Source organism: Sus scrofa, chromosome 10 (assembly GCF_054392235.1).
Source record: "Sus scrofa isolate SSC_HxYL_T2T_F1_AM1 chromosome 10, Sscrofa_HxYL_maternal_Yorkshire_Landrace_v2.0, whole genome shotgun sequence".
In the NCBI taxonomy this organism is placed as follows: Eukaryota; Metazoa; Chordata; class Mammalia; order Artiodactyla; family Suidae; genus Sus; species Sus scrofa.
This window is the reverse complement of record NC_139392.1, coordinates 2,136,025-2,152,475: the sequence shown is the minus strand read 5'-3', so window position 1 is coordinate 2,152,475 and position 16,451 is coordinate 2,136,025. Positions and strand designations below refer to the sequence as shown.

At 38.3% G+C, this 16,451-nt stretch overlaps 1 long non-coding RNA gene across 5 annotated transcripts in view; it reads left to right on the top strand.

The window, feature by feature from the left end:
* LOC146398754 (uncharacterized) overlaps positions 1-16,451 on the top strand; it is a 185,605-nt gene that overhangs the window by 106,735 nt on the left and 62,419 nt on the right. For 2 of the 5 annotated variants that reach the window (XR_014817229.1, XR_014817226.1), the window contains exon 2: positions 5,748-5,830. This is a non-coding gene — a long non-coding RNA (uncharacterized LOC146398754). Of the gene's footprint in view, positions 1-5,747; positions 5,831-7,102; positions 7,268-7,392; positions 7,498-12,338; positions 12,521-16,451 lie in introns of all 5 variants that reach the window. The other 3 variants (XR_014817227.1, XR_014817228.1, XR_014817225.1) reach the window with 3 other exon arrangements.

Genomic DNA, 16,451 nt, shown 5'->3' with positions numbered 1-16,451 from the left:
TGTAGTTACTATAGTAACCACACTCGTTTCTTGCTATTTTGCCTCAAAAAAGGAGCTGTGTCATTTTAGACAGAAATGATGGAGCGTGGACTTTCCTGCTCTCTCCTTATCTTTTTATCATTACGATGACATAACGTAATGATAACTTGAAAATTCTGATGGTGTACTGCTGACTTGCTCTAGGGTTTATAGCCTATCTTCATTCTCTTTGCTTCATGTTGCTGTCGTGCAAATACTAAACGGCTACCTGATTTTACCACAGAAGCAAGAGTCATTCTACTACGATAGTTTTGCGACGTGAAAATTGAGTGCCTGTGTAACTTAGAGACCTTGAATCATACTACATAATAAGCAGTTATACAAATTCTTGGCTCAGCTTAAAGCAAAGGTGGAACCTGCTAGAAGCCTCAGGATATTTAAGGTTTCAGCTGTGTGATGTGCTGTGTCAGCAAGTCTCAACTTTAAAGCAGGTGTCCTGATGCCAGATTTTCACTTTCCTTGAATCTACTGCCCATTTAACCTCATTTTAGCTAAATTTCAATTCCCCCCCCCCTTTTTTTGAGGAAACTTGGTAGAGGATAGATCAACTCCTGTGATCTCCACGATTTAACTTAATTTTAGCTAAATTTCAAATTCCCCCCTTTTTTGAGGAAACTTGGCAGAGGAGAGATGAGCTACTTGACTGTCCACTCTCTATTTTTCCCATTAAAATAATAACAACTTGATAATATTTAGGTTGGCAATATCGCAGTAAGGATGGCCCGCAAGCTGTTGAAGGGTGTTAGTCAAGATGGCTTCTGGGAAACCTTTGTGAAAAGTTCTAACCCAGCTCTGGCACATGCCTGTTGCTTTCCCCTTGCTTTTTTCCTTAAATGCCTTCTACAGATGATGGCCTATGGCTCCAGAGGCCACGTTGAGCTATGATGTAATTTGAGCATAAGAGACTTGAGCTAAGGATGGCTGGGGAGAAAGTTAAAAAAATAAAAAAAGACTGAGCTTCTTATGTCATTCTGGAGCCTCTATAACAGCCATATACCATCTCCCTCTTGAGCTGATGTCATGTCAGTAAAGCAAGCCTTTATACATTGGTTACTTCACTGGGTCTTCGGTTAGCTTCCTCCCAAACGAACTGTCTATCGCATGCATCTTATATAACGAAGCCAGGTGTTCAGTGCGTACATTTTGATATTCGGCATCTGCTACTAATATTAATAATTCTCTCTCAGGTTTACTTTATGTTTATTCTGTGTGAGCTGCTTTGAACTTTGCATTTGACCTACACAACAACTCTGTGAAGCATGTGTTATTAGCTCCATTGTGCGAATGAGTGAACTAAAAAAGGCGGGGAGTGGTTAAGGATGTCTGTCAAGGTCACATAGCTTCTGAGTTCTGCTGGCGTTTGAATCCACTCAGAAGCCACACTCTTCACTAGTGGCTTTCGATGCCTCTAGAAAGCTGGAGATCTGTGTTTGAAATGGAGCTCCCAAAGAGAGTCTGTGCAAGAATATTTTGCTGTTACAGGGAAATTGCTCTAAACCTGGTTAATACGTTCACAAGAGGATGCAGTTTTACTCAGCAACTTATTCTTTAATTACCTGATTCAATACATATTTTTGGTTCTTTATTTTAAACATGTGCTTCAAGACTAGGAGTTGATGTTAAACAAATAACGCTGTAAAAGGAAGTTCCTTCTTCCAATAGGCTGCCCATTAATAGCCTGTGGATCAAAATAAAAGGATGAGATGCAGGCTCACTGTCAGAAATAAAGGGAAATGATATCATCTCATAAGAGAAAAAATTCTAGAAAATGTTTTTATCTATGTGAATTTCTGAGATGGGTCCTAAAATCACAGAAATACCAATTATTTATTGACTCGACTCTATCTGCTGTAGTATATACTAATCTCAGTACAGAAGTTTTCACATTTAATTCAAGTAATAACATTACGATTAGGGCATAATGCTTTCCCTGTTTCATGGAGATGGAGAATTAACGGAATATTAGATAATTTGGAGCATTCGTGTGCAGACTCTGAGAGTATAAACAATATATTGTTTCATATTTTATGCTTCTGCTAAAGCCTGTCAAATGGTGGATATGCAACAATATTGGCTGTGAATAAAAATCACATATCTGAGAAAAGGATGAAGCTGGTTCTAACACTCCACATTTAACTCCACGATGCAATTTTACCCCACTGTTCAGTGGTGTTTTACTGGAAGAGAAGTTGAAAATTCTACTCTGAAAATAGAATTCAAAAGAAAGAACACTTTAAAAATAAATAGAAGCCTATAAAATAAATAATTATCATGCTTTGATATTGCTTCTTTGGGGAAGAGCCCTTGATGATTGGAAGAAACCCAAGAACTTTAATGCCAAGTTAATAATAAGCAAACATGTACACACATACATACATACCCATATGTGTATATATGTACACAGTTATCTCTCTTACTGCTGTCAACTTATTTAAAGGTATAAGTAAGAAAATTAACTTTCAGATGTGTGTTTTCCCCTTGGCTCTGTTTTATTTTTCTGTCAGGAGCAGGTGCTAACACAGAACCCACACCACAGGGAAGACTCATAGCCGTGTATCACTATGCCCAAAACTTTTCTTAAATACTAGGCTTATAATTTAAAATAAGATGTATTGATTTTTATCGAAGTGTAAAAGTTGTAGTAATAATACCAGTAACTCCGTAGTACCCTTCCTCTGTTCTCTTTCTGCTCCGTTCTGACGATCTGCTGGGATAGATCACCCCAGCGCTTAGGGAAACACGGGATCAAATCATGCTGTAGATACCATTTTAATTACGTGTGTGTGTGTGTGTGTGTAATACTCATCTGTGAAGGTGTGAAAGAGGTGTTAGTTGAACTAACTGATAATCAGGTGATTACCTCAAAGTATCCATTCACTCATATACTTAACTCTTAGACAGAGACATGTAGAAAAAGATGTTATAATCAGACAAATTCAATCTTCTAGGATTTCCTGTCATGGCTGTCGTAACGAACAGGACTAGTGTCCATGAGGATGTGGGTTCGATCCCTGGCCTCACTCCGTGGGTTAAGGAGCCAGCATTGCTGTGAGGTGTGGTGTAGCTTGCACACGCGGCTTGGATCCTGCGTGGCTGTGGCTCTGGTGGAGGCCGGCAGCTACGGATCTGATTTGACCCCCAGCCTGGGAAATTCCATAAGTGTGACCTTAGAAGAAAAAAAAAAAAAAAAAAAAAAAAACAATTGTCTTGCTAAAGCAGAAAGAAATTAAATTAGTCATGCTCAACCTTTTTTTCTCTATTATTGTCCTCCCAAGAACTTTTTAGACGTTATTTTTCCAGTTACCCTTCTGTGACACTTTATACCACATAGATACTGGATATTTGCTTATGTGCTTTATGTATGTCTGCTTTAGTAATAAAAAAATACATATTTTTACTACCCCACCACCAGTTTCCTCATCTTTGTGCTCATATCTCTCAAGAGAATCTGTTATAAATGATCATTTTATAGATGATGCCATTAACAAGAATTTCCTGATAATAAAAACAAATGAATTGATGCAGCCTCAGTGAGACTGACTTTATTACTGAATTACAGTGGTGGAACTGAACTTTGAAGTGCTTATAAAACATGGGCGCAGAGTTTGGTACTTCTCCCTTCAGGAAGGAGAGCTTAATTTTCCTTTCCTTCCATGTGAGCTGGATTTAGTGAGTTATTTCTAACAAATAGAATATGGTGAAAGCGATCGCGTGTAACTTATGAAAGTCATGGAAAGTCTCTCAGCCTCCTCCCTGCCCTTCTTTTGGACCACGGGCCTTTGGGAAAGATGGCTTTCCCATTGTGAGAATATAGGAGAAGTCCTTTAGGAAGACTCACCTGGCGAGGAGCTGAGGCCGCCTGCCAACAGCCATGGGAATAAGCCATCTTGGCAGGAGATCTTCAAGTAGTCAGTCCTTCAGACGATTGCAGCCACTGCCCATATGTTGGCTGTACTGCCATGGGAACTCCATGTCAAGAACCACGCAGCTCAGGCTCTCTGAGGACCACTCCCAGATTCCTGACCCACGGCAACCATGAGATTAAAATTTCTTGTTTGCAGCTCCTAACTTTTGTCACCATTTGTCATGCAATTGATAACTACTATACTATGGTAATGATGTTTGCATATATTTACTTTTCTTTAGATAGAATTATTTTCACTATGGAAACAGATTCTATTGGATGGTGCTATTACCTTTAAACCACACCAGTCAGTTACCTCTTTTAATAGTCTAATCTTTGGTGTTGAAGTATCAGGAAATACCCTAGATTATTTAAACCTGTAGTAATATGATATTTAATTTTATATTTGCAGATTTAGAGACTTTAGGTTTAGACACTTTAACATGAATTACTAAAGTTAATTCTTAATTAATGCTGCAAGATGCAATAATCATATTTTCCTACCTTATGAAGAAAAAAAAGACTCAGCACTTTTAAATATTATGTTCTCAGAGTTACACAGCAGGTGAGTCAGTGCCAGGCTTTTGATTCAAGAGTAGTGAATCTTTTCAAGGCATCTTTTTGGAATGATTTCTAATATGTGACATTTGAAGATGAAAGAAATGGATATAGGCTGACTGTATTGCCATGAATAAAAAAGTATCTACCTGCATCATGTTACAGAGGAATGTTAAAATTTGTATTTGTGGTATGATAATTTTCAGCAGACTCTCAAATAACTAAGTGTATTAGGTAAATCATTCTGAAATATATGTGATTAATCTATGAGAAGTACACCATTTATTTTTGATTAACTTTTTCGTTGTAAGAAGAAGCAATGAATCACAATGTCAGGCCAGCTTCTCTTTTTTGAGTTAGGGATAAACATTAGTTTGGACATAATAAATGAAGAGGGACTAATCTTTTCATCCACTTGCTGTTTCGGTTTTTATCTATTTTTTAATTTATTTTTATTTTTATTTCTTTTTTGGCTGCTTCTGTAGGGTATGGAATTTCCCTGGCCAGGGATCGAATCCTAGCCACAGCTGCAACCTGTGCAGCAGTTTTAGTTTTTATTTCACTTAATTTTTTTTTTCTCTTTAGCACCACAACCACGGTAGATGGAAGTTCACAGGCTAGAGGTTGAAGCAGAGCTGCAGCTGCTGGCCTACACCACAGTACTGCCAGATCCAAGCTGTGTCTGTGACCTACACCACAGCTCATGGCAACGCTGGATCCTTAACCTACTGAGCGAGGCCAGGGATCAAACCTGCCTTATAGATACTAGTCAGATTCCTTACCACAGCCACAACAGGAACTTCTATTTTGGCTTTTAGATGTTTTCTTTTCCCAATAAATTATTTTTTTCATTTTGGTGGAGTGTTTAGGAACTGGGGCAAGAATCTTATTGGGGTTATTTGGATAATTTTGGTAGGGTTTGCTCTTTGATAGCTAAGAAGATAGTTATATAGATTCCCTAAAACAGTGAGTTCCAAGCAAAGCAATTTCTTTGACAATAACTACGTAATGTTGATCTTCTCATTATAATGAATTAATTTTAATCATGTTAAAAAGTCACTGCTATGATAGTCTTATTTGGAAACATAGAAACAGCATCATATTAAGTTCAAAAATAATGAATCTAAGTTTCGTAAAAGAATCTTGCATGTATTAAGTTTGCATTCTGCATATCCTAAAGATCATCAGCCTTGAAAATAGCATAAATGATATTGAAAGTTATCATCTGGTTTTATTTTTTTTCCAGAAGAATCCAAAGGCGGCGCATGTAAATGGAATATGGTTTGCTAACCTGGGAAGGCTATGCCAAGCAGAAATTCAATCCAGTAGGTAAGCTCATGGGTGTCATTGACAGACTTCTTGGATGTGAACTTTAACTCCACCATCTACTATATTTGAGGTCCTGGACAAGTTCCTTCAATTCACTCTGACTTAATGTCCACATTTTTTTACATCTTCCTAAAGCTACTGAACTTTCCCTTATGCATTAGCAGACACAGTTTCTAACGGATGAACATGGTATCATGTTATCTTCTTTGCATAATTTGTTACTATTTTCTGTTACTATTAGTAATGCTAAACATTTTTACAGAGAAGAGTAGCTGGCTTAATGAGGTATTCAGTAATGTTCGGTATAATTATAAACAGCACAAGCTATCCATATTGAACTCATACAAGTGATAGAATCTGTCCATGCTATGCTTTCTCCTAGGAGTCATGTGAATAACTTGATATATTATATTTCCAAAGACTATTCTGGGAAATTTCTTCTCCCTTTAGGTCATACAGGCTCAAAAAGAAGATTTATTTTTCTCTTTCTAGCATATTACATTTAAAATAGAATTCCTTTATATTATTTTCATAGAATTTTTATTGGTTGTCCCTTATCACAAAGACATTAATTTGCAGTCTTTATTATTACTGATATCTACTTTAGAGATAAAAACATCAATGATGACCTTGACACATTGTGTTTCCCTTGTCCTCTTACAATGCAGGATGCTTTTCTTCAGATTTTGCTTTCCATCTGTGCCATTAAAAAAAAAAAAAAAAAAAAAAATCCTTGGGGAGCCCACTTTGTTTAAATGCTGTATTATATAAATATCTTCAGTTAATGGGAAGTGAATCCTCCTACTTGCTGTGATATTAAAACTTTGCTATGCTGTTCTGACCTTCACATCACTAGTCCATTGGGGGATTTGGAAAAATGCTGTATTTATTGGAGAATATGGGTGATTTCACATGGATTTTTTTTTTTTTTGTCAGTTTGTTTTGGACCATGACTCACCTTATTTTAATAACCATTATCATCTGCATTGTATTAGCTAATGTTGAAAAGCACTGTCTTAGGCTGGTGTTCCTCTTTACAGTTTATAAAGCACGTGAACTGGGTTTATCATAGCATACATGCAACTGTTCAAAAGAGACATTATCATCTTCATCTCACAGATGATGCGTTTTTGTTATTTAGGGCCTAGTAGAAACCAGTAACGTTGTTACTCAAATAAATGTGGGTCTTATTACTTTAAATCCAGTGATGCTGATATTATCATATGTGTACATTAAATTGTTGGTCACAAGCTGTGACTCTCCTTTTCCTAGAGCGTGTCTGCCATACCACACGGCGATGGGGCAACCCTACCCCGATACCACCCAAAGTGGGACTAGATTTGACCAACAGGAGCTAAACAGACATGATGGCAGCCAGGGCTTGGATACACTTGGGTGCTTGTGATGGCTCCCACGCTCGGACACTGCCAAGAGAAGGTACCCCAGTTGGCCCATTAGTCAAAGAGCTAGAAGGATAGATGGACTAGACTCAGACCCAAACTGAAGTGTGGAGCCAGGCTGAGCTCAGTCTGACTCAAAATCTTTCAACTGTCTGATCACAGGCACATGAAGGAATTTGCTGATGCTTTGTCGTCCGGGATGGATGTGGCAGCAGCTGATGGGTGCATCATAAGGATAGATCAAATAGGCAAAAATAGATAACACAGGTATGAGGAGGTTAACTATATGGCCTTCGTCCTTATGTTACTTAAAATAGAGTTAATGGAAATATGAGAAATTAAAAATGTTTTCCATTCAAGCCATCAAAGGATGTTGTTGCTGCAGCGTAGTAATCAAGCAGGGGTTGATTATAATGAGCCTCTGCTGTCACACCAATGCCACCAGCTCTCAGTAGACAATGCTCCCCAGAATACAACTTGGAAATTCACCTACAAACGAGAGGTTCTAGTGCGTGTTGGTCTCAGATTGTGGATAGAGACGCTCTGGGCCGGGGATGTCTGCGGTGCTCAGGGCTGTGCTGCTTGTTGTATGCAGCCCACACAGACAGTGAGCCAACAGGACCCAGCCTTGTGGGTCTTAGGATCGCAAGATGCACCTCAGTCACAACCATCAGATAACTTTGACAAATACTATATGATTTCACTTATATGTGGAATCTAAAATATGGCACAAATAAACCTATCTATGGAACAGAAAGAGACACACAGACATAGAGAATAGATGTGTGGTTGCTGGCGGGAGGGGAGGAAAAGTGGGATGGATGGGGAGTTTGGGGTTGGTAGATGCAAACTAGTACCTTTAGAATGGATAAGCCATGAGAATTTGGATAACGGAAGGGAAAAGCAGGGTCACTCGAGCCAGCAGTAATCCAGGTCACCCAGGGCTTTCTCTGAAGGGGAACGCATGGGTGGGGCAGCCTGGTTCCCTCTCCCGTTGGCTTGTCGGTAGCTGTGTCACGCAGCTGGTGGGATGTTTATTTCAAAAGGATGTCTTTGAGATGCACAGGCAATCAAAAGCGTATTGTCAGGCACTTACACTACTTGCTCATCCATTTCCAAAGATAATATGTCTCTTAAAATGGTCATAGATGCTGTGACAAACAGGAGTATTCTGAACCCTCTCCCAGTAATTGTATAGATACATGTGTGCACTTATATCATATATAATATTTATATTTACCAGGGAAATATTTAAAATCATAGATTTCTAGTCTTTATAATTTATAAATTAGAATCTATGTATTTTCAGTTCTCCATGTAAGATTTTGAGGAGGCCCTTTCGTAATCAGATACCATTGTTGGAGTATTTCGTGTTTTGTGTTATTTTCTAACTTCAAATGGTGGTGCTTAGAATATAGGAATACTGTATTTTCTATGCCTTTTCCTTTCTGAATGTACTTACTAAACCTTTGTAAACACTGTGTTTGTTTAGGGATGATCTTATTGCATTTGGGGCCAGATCTGGAGCTACGAGTTTGTGAGACTCCTTATCATTTCTTTTCAATTAAGATTATTTTGATTAATTATGAAATCACACTGTATTCTCTTTTTTAATTGAAAAAATATAAAGCTAGGAAATGTTAATGCCTTAAGTCATCTTCCTCAAGCGTGTAAATCAGATACTTGTAGACATAATGCTTTGCTTTTGCTCAAAAATTAATATCGTCCATGACAAATAAACGTTTCAATCCTATAAATTTGAAGATGAAATCATTACATTTATGAATGACTGATTAGACTGAGCTTGGACGTGGTTATTTTTAGTCCTCACCACTTAGAATGTATATTAAAATTGCCCAGTGTGTTCCTTTCCTTTTCTAAATACATATAAAAATGATTATACTTTCTCTAACGCACAATTTTTTATTTATTAAAATAACATGAGATCGTCCCTCTTACATTTTAAAGTGTAAAGTGCTTGTTGTTTAAGCAGCATTGCACAGCAGATCTGTAGAATTGCCTCATCCTTTTTTTTTTTTTTTTTTTTTTTTTTAAGGGCCATACCTGCGGCATATGGATGTGCCCAGTCCAGGGGGTGAATTGGAGCTGTAGCTGCTGGCTCATGCCACAGCCGCAGCAGTGCGGGATCTGAGCCACATCTGTGACCTACAGCATAGCTCATGGCAATGCTGGATCCCCAAGACCCTGGGTGAGGCCGGGGATTGAACCCACATCGTCATGGATACTAGTCGGACACCTTTCGCTGAGCCACGACAGGAAGTCCCTAGAACTGCCTCATCTTGTGTGGCTAAAACCTTGTACCCATTGAATAGTAACTCCCCATCCTCCCTCCCCTCCAGTTCCTGGCAACCAACCTTCTACTTTCTGTTTCAATAGAAGTGATTCTTAAGGGGGGTCTATGGCCATTATTTCCCCAGAAGGGCCATTTTCGGAATTTGGGGACACATTTTTGTGGTCTTCGTCCTGGACCTGGGTTACGCACAGGGACTGGTACGCTGGAGGTCATACAAAATTGTGACACTGTTCACCAACAACCGAAGATTAGGATCCCTTAAAAGGTGGCAGGGATGCCGGAAGAATTGGGTGTTTGGGAGGCTGGTGAATCAGTGCTGTGTAGTGATTGTATCACAGTGTTGGAGCTTGCATTTCATTGTGTCTTCTCTATGGTAGTGCCCCAGAACTGCTATGTCATGAAACATGCATCCGTTTATTGAAATGGGCTTTCCTTTTGTTCTCTATTCTTATTAAAATTACAAAACAGAACAATGGACCTAGATCTTGAGTGTGGGTGTCAGTTCAACACCGTCCTCAGAGTGAGGTGAGAATATCCGCTCCTGCTTTTTTGAGAGACTTTGTGTAAGATTGGGATTATTTCTTCATAAAAGTCTGCAAGTTAGCAGTGAGCCCACCTGGAGTTTTCTTTGTAGTGAGACATGTCATAATGAAAGAGATTGCTCTAATAGATGGAAAGACTCCTCAGACTCTCTGTTTTCCTTTAAAATAGCTTTGTTTGTTTTTTTTCCAAGGCATTTGCCCTGTTTAGCTGTGGAATATACTGGGTTTTCCTGTGTCCACATTATCTTCAAAAGCTCAGGAGCATCTTTGGTGATGTCCCCGTTTTCATTTTTGTACGGATACTCCGTGTCTTCTCTCCTTTTTACTGTGTTACTGTATTGGCTTTTCATAGAACTGGTGTGTTTTGTTCATTCTCTCCATTCTTTTCACTGGAGTATAGTTGCTGTATAATATTATATGTTACAAGCGTATGTTACAGTGATTCACAGCTTTAAAGGTCATACTTCATGCATAGCTATTATAAAATATGGGCTATATTCCCTGTGTTGTACAATATACCCTTATAACATTTTATACCTAATTTTTTTTTTGCTTCTTTTTCTAATTTTGTTGTTATTTTTTTTTTAGTGCCATGCCTGTGGCATATGGAAGTTCCCAGGCTAGAGGTCCAGTTGGAGCTGTTGCTGCCAGCCTGTGCCACAGCCATAGTAACGTGGGGTCCGAGCCATGTCTGCAACCGACACCACAGCTCACGGCAACATTGGATCCCCAACCCACTGAGTGAGGCCAGGGATCGAACTCACACCCTCATGGATACTAGCAGATTCGCTTCCACTGTGCCACAGCGGAACTTCTATGCCTGATAGTTATACCTCAAATCCCTACCCCATATTGCCCCTCCCCCTCCTTCTTCACACTGTTAACCACTAGTTCGTTTTCTGAATCTGTGAGTCTGCTTATTTTTTGTTTTATGCATTATTTTTTGCCTCTTTTATTTTTTTAAATTAATTTATTTATTTTTGTCTTTTGGCCTTTTCTAGGGCTGCTCCCGTGGCATATGGAGGTTCCCAGGCTAGGGGTCGAATCGGAGCTGTAGCAACTGGCCTACGCCAGAACCACAGCAACTCGGATCTGAGCCGCGTCTGCAACCTACACCACAGCTCACGGCAAAGCCGGATCCTCAACCCACTGAGCAAGGCCTGCAACCCCATGGTTCTCAGTCAGATTCCTTAACCACTGAGCCACAACGGGAACTCCTTTTTGCCTCTTTTAGATTACACATATAAATGATATCATATAGTATTTATCTTTGATTTATTTCACTTATCATAATATACTTTAAGTCCATCCATGTTGCTGCAAATGGCCAAAAAAAGCGTTATTTTTATGTTATTTTTTTTATGTGTTATTTTTAATGTCCAAGTATTGCTTTGCATATATACTACAGCTTCTTTATTCATCTGTCAGTGGAAACTTTGGCAATTATAAATACTGCTGCTGTGAACATTGGGGTACATGTATCTTTTCAAATTAGTGTTTTTGTGGGGTTTTTTGGATATATATCCAGGAGGAGAACTGCTAGGTCATATGATAGTTCTATTTTTATTTTTCGTGAAACCTCTATACTGTTTTCCGCAGTGGCTGCACCAGTTTATATTCCTACCGACAGTGTGCCGGGATTCCTTTTCTTCACATCCTCACCACCATTTGTTATCTATGTTCTTTTTGATGATAGCCCTTCTGACAGGTGTGAGGTGATATCACACTGTGGTTTTGATTTGCGTTTCCCTGATGCTTAGTGATGGCAAGTGTCTTTATAGGTACCTGTTGGCCTCTTTGGAGAAACGTCTATTCAGTTCTGCCAATTTTTAATTTAGTTGGTTTTTTTTTTTTTTTTGATGTTGAGTTGTTTGAGCTTTTGTATATACTGAATATTCTTTTTTAATTGTTAGTTTCATTGAATTTCCTATCTTTATTATCTTCATTATTTTTCTCGCTTTAATTTTAATGTACCCTTATTTTCCTAGTGTTTTAAAGCAGAAGCTATTTCTTTCATTTCAGACATTTTTTCTTCCCTGATATAATGAATTTTGTTTTTAAAGATATGTAGATTATGTGCTAAGTTATGCTTTAGGTTTATCCTGCAAGTTATGATATGTCGAATTGCTATATTTTTTAATTCAAAACTTTTGTAATACATTAGGTGACTTTATTCATGTATTTTTTCTTTTGAATTTTTGGTGGGATATTTCTGTTGTTAATTTTTATTTTAATTCTGTTATGGTTTGCAGTTACGCTTGACCCTTGAACAACATGGATTTGAAGGGCATGGGTCCACTTACACATGGATATTTTTCAGTAGTAAATACTACACTGCTGCACAATTAAGAGTGGAGCAACTGATGCAAAATCATGAAAGTGGTGTTTAGAGTACCAGCTCGAAGATGTAGGAAAAATTTGGACTGTGTGTTGGGTAAGTTCCTCAATCTCCATGTTGTTCAGACGTCAACTGTATACTTCATAGGGTTTAAATTCTTTTAAATATGCTTAAATTTATTTACAGTATAGGATAATATCTACTTTGGTGAATGTTCCTATGTTTTTCAAAAGAGCATATATTATGCAAATGTTGAGTGGAGCGTTCTATAGTTTTCTATTTATTCTGTAATCAGCCATTAGCTCAAGTTGGTTAATAGTGTTCAAATATTTCATGCTTTTACTGAATTTTTAAGCTTGTACTTCTTAATGAGAGAAGTTGAAGGAACACAGCTATAATTTTGGATTTATTTCTCCTTTTGGTTCTATCACTTTTTCCAATGTATTTTGAATTTGCTGTTAGATACATATTTATTTAAGATTAATATGTCCTTGTGAATATTTGACCAATTTTTTAAGATATAAATGTTCCTTTTACCTCTGGTACTGTTCCTTCTTTTGAAATCTGTTTTGCTTGATGTTTTAATCACTCCAGTATTCTTTTACTTAGTGTTACATACTATAGTTTCTATTCTTTTCTCTAAACCTACTCATGTCTTCAGGTGTGTATCTAACTTGGCATTCTCTTTTTATTGGGGTGTTCTTAAACATTGCGTTTAACTTAAGATATTAAGCTTAAAGGTTGCCATTTTGCAAAGGATTTTTTTTGTCATCTATTTTTTCTCTCTTTCTCCATGTTTTTGATTCATGATGTGTGTGTTTAATTACTCTGTGTTATCTACATTTTTGGCTTACTTCTTTTTTTTTTTTCAATGATTTAATAGATGCCTTAGGATTGAGGCACGCCACACAGAGCAGGAAATGTAAATGATTGAAAGGGTTTGAATCAAAGCTAGTTATGCTGATTCAAGGATTCTGCCCTGGAATATTACCCCCCCTCCCCGCAAAGAACTTGGGCTCACACCTGTACCTTGTGGGAATACCAACGTTTGGATGCCTGTTACCAAGAGAGTATTATTATCATTTATTACAGCTTGAGAGAAAAGTAATAATCAATTTAAAACTAAATAAAAACGTTAACAATGTGCCACATATTCACATATCCTGTCTCTTAGCTTTTCAACATATCAGGGGTGCCAGAAAAGGTACCTAAAAGGAAAACAAAATTACTCCATCTGTACTTCAGGACTAGAGTCACTGGTATGATTAGAAATGAAGAAAGAGGATGCTTTAAATCAGAGAGAAGATTATGGTTTTAAGGTGGATGAATATTTAATAACTGAAACATATAAAGGAGTTATGTAGTCTTCCTAAGATGGGATAAAATATCAGCAGCTGGGGAAATAGAAGATTTAACTTAGTACAACTGGATGGAACAACTGGAGAAAAATAAAAGGACCTCATATACTGGTGCATTGAAGTTTTCTTTTCTTTTTTGGCTTTTTTTTGCTATTTCTTTGGGCTGCTCCCACGGCATATGGAGGTTCCCAGGCTAGGGGTCTAATCAGAGCTGTACCCACCGGCCTACACCAGAGCCACAGCAACGCGGGGTCCGAGCCGCGTCTGCGACCTACACCACAGCTCACGGCAACGCCGGATCCTTAACCCACTGAGCGAGGGCCGGGACCGAACCCGCAACCTCATGGTTCCTGGTTGGATTCATTAACCACTGCGCCACGACGGGAACTCCCTGCATTGAGGTTTTCAATATGCTTGTCTTATGTTTCCTAACTCTACAATATGTCTCAGACTTTTTTTTTCCAATCACCTCATACACCTAAGGAAAATGGCACGATTTTGTCAGTAATACCAACTGACTGTAGCAATGATTATTTTTAACCTATTTATGCAGGATCCCTGAAGGTTAAGCTAGTTATCGCAGAATATCTAAGTTAAGAAGATATATAATGAGAAGATTTTTCTCAGGTGATTCGGATAAGCTTGACTCCTTGAGAAGCACATTTTATGCAGCAGGAGAAATGTAATAGTGAGACAGAAAGAAAAAATTGTCAGTGATAGCCCAGTCAGAATAATATACAATCTTGCTATTCAAGGGAGAGGATATTTTTAAAAGGCAAGGTTGAAAATGTAAGCCGTAATGGATGATCTTTGGACTTAGCATTTAGGAAGCCAAGAAAGACAGTCAAAAGTAACCATTCCGAGGGGCGGATGAGCATAATATGGTAATATGGGTTCATGGAACTTACATAGTTGGAGAAATCTATTTGACTAAGATAACTTATTCAAGACTTTTGTGAAGATGATGTGGAAAAATAAACGCCCCAATAAATAAGGGCCGAAGTGACAAAAGGTGATAAATAAAAATAAAAAGTGGTAAATCAGAGGTGACACATGCATCTGAAATGATAAAAAGGTAGAGACTGAAAACTGAAGATTTAGCAGTAAGAGGGTATCTTAGAACAGAAACAAAGAGGTGGGGAGAGGGAAAAGGAGGAATTAGTCGGATTAGTTCCTAAGTCCGCTCCCCTTTGGGTCACAAGTATAAGAAAAAGAGAATGAGGAACTCAAACTTTATCGATGGGTTAAAAATGAAGCAGTAATGAGTATATGATTTTAGAAATGTAACCAAACCCTTGACTTTTGGAAAAAGCCCACCAATTGGCTTATTTTATGGTTTCTTGGAAGGTTAAAGGATTTGAAGAAAACTGAGTCATTCTCTTTACCTCAGAGTCAATGCCAATAGTTGAAGTACACTGGCCGATTCAGAGCAGTTCCTTAAGACCTGCAGAACTGAAAAAGCAGAGATCAGCCAAACATATCTGGCTGGTATTATATTCACACTGGGTTTCTGAATTTTCAAAAATTAAACTAACATCAGTGGACATCCTGCGGGTCGTGAGTTTATTGCATTTACTTTCTACATGCTGGTGTTGATCCTTCATCTTCCCGTGCACCACCCACAACTGCGTGCCAGCTTGGTTAGTGTTCCCTCGTGGCATCTACAGAAAGGGGCAGTTTATCCTCCTAAAGAAGAGGAGTTGTGAGATGCTGTCGCAAGTCACAAAGGACATTTGAGATTTTTATTGCAAGGTTAGGTGACGTTTAACTTGCATGGGTACTTGCAGGCTTTTTCTTATGCTGGTGAGAATTCCAAAGTGCTTCTAAGGCTCTTTTAAGAATAGAAACTTTTGCTCAAAGCCCCTAACCAACTCCACTTCTTTACCATTACAATAGATGGTAAAATCATCACATTAGCTCAATATTTGACATTGAGGGTAACTGGCACTAGATTATTTGCTCTTAATTTTATCCATCAGAGCCTGTATTTGTTCATTCTCCTACCTCTTTCTCCTATTTCTTCCAGAATATAACTGGGGTATGTAATAACTCCATATATAGGCAAGGAGTTATTATACATCTTAATAATTCTTCAGAATATTCTGTTGTAACCAGTGTGTCTCATCACTCTTAAATACTGGGATTACCACATGGATTATAACTCATGGCAGCTCCTCATTTCATGGAGTTTACAATCCAGCTAGTAAACTTTCAACGTGAGACTATAGTGGAGATTGTGTGCAGGATGTATTGCAAAGCATGTAACAGGGTGCTTATGATAAATCAGCGTTCTTGTTTGCAAAAACAAATATTTTAACTTAAGCAGCAAAGGAATCTTTTCAGAAGATACCTGGTAGCTCAGAAAATGCAAGGGAAAGCTGGAGGAAGCACCAGGCTCAAATAGGAACCAAGAGAAAGGGGGCATAGCCACCATTCTGCAACAGGCAGTGTCATCCGGGGGTCCACATTGCCTTGACTCTGAGAATGACCCTTTGAGTTACCTGAAGGATCCTGCAACACTGGATCGCCCCATCAGGATCTGAAGTCTGGCAGTGGGAATAATTTTAGTTACCAGATCCAGTGCTCATCATGTGCTACCAGCTGTTCTAAGCTCTTCATGCATTTTAACTCACTTAAGACTCATTGTAACCCAAGGAATGGGACAGTGT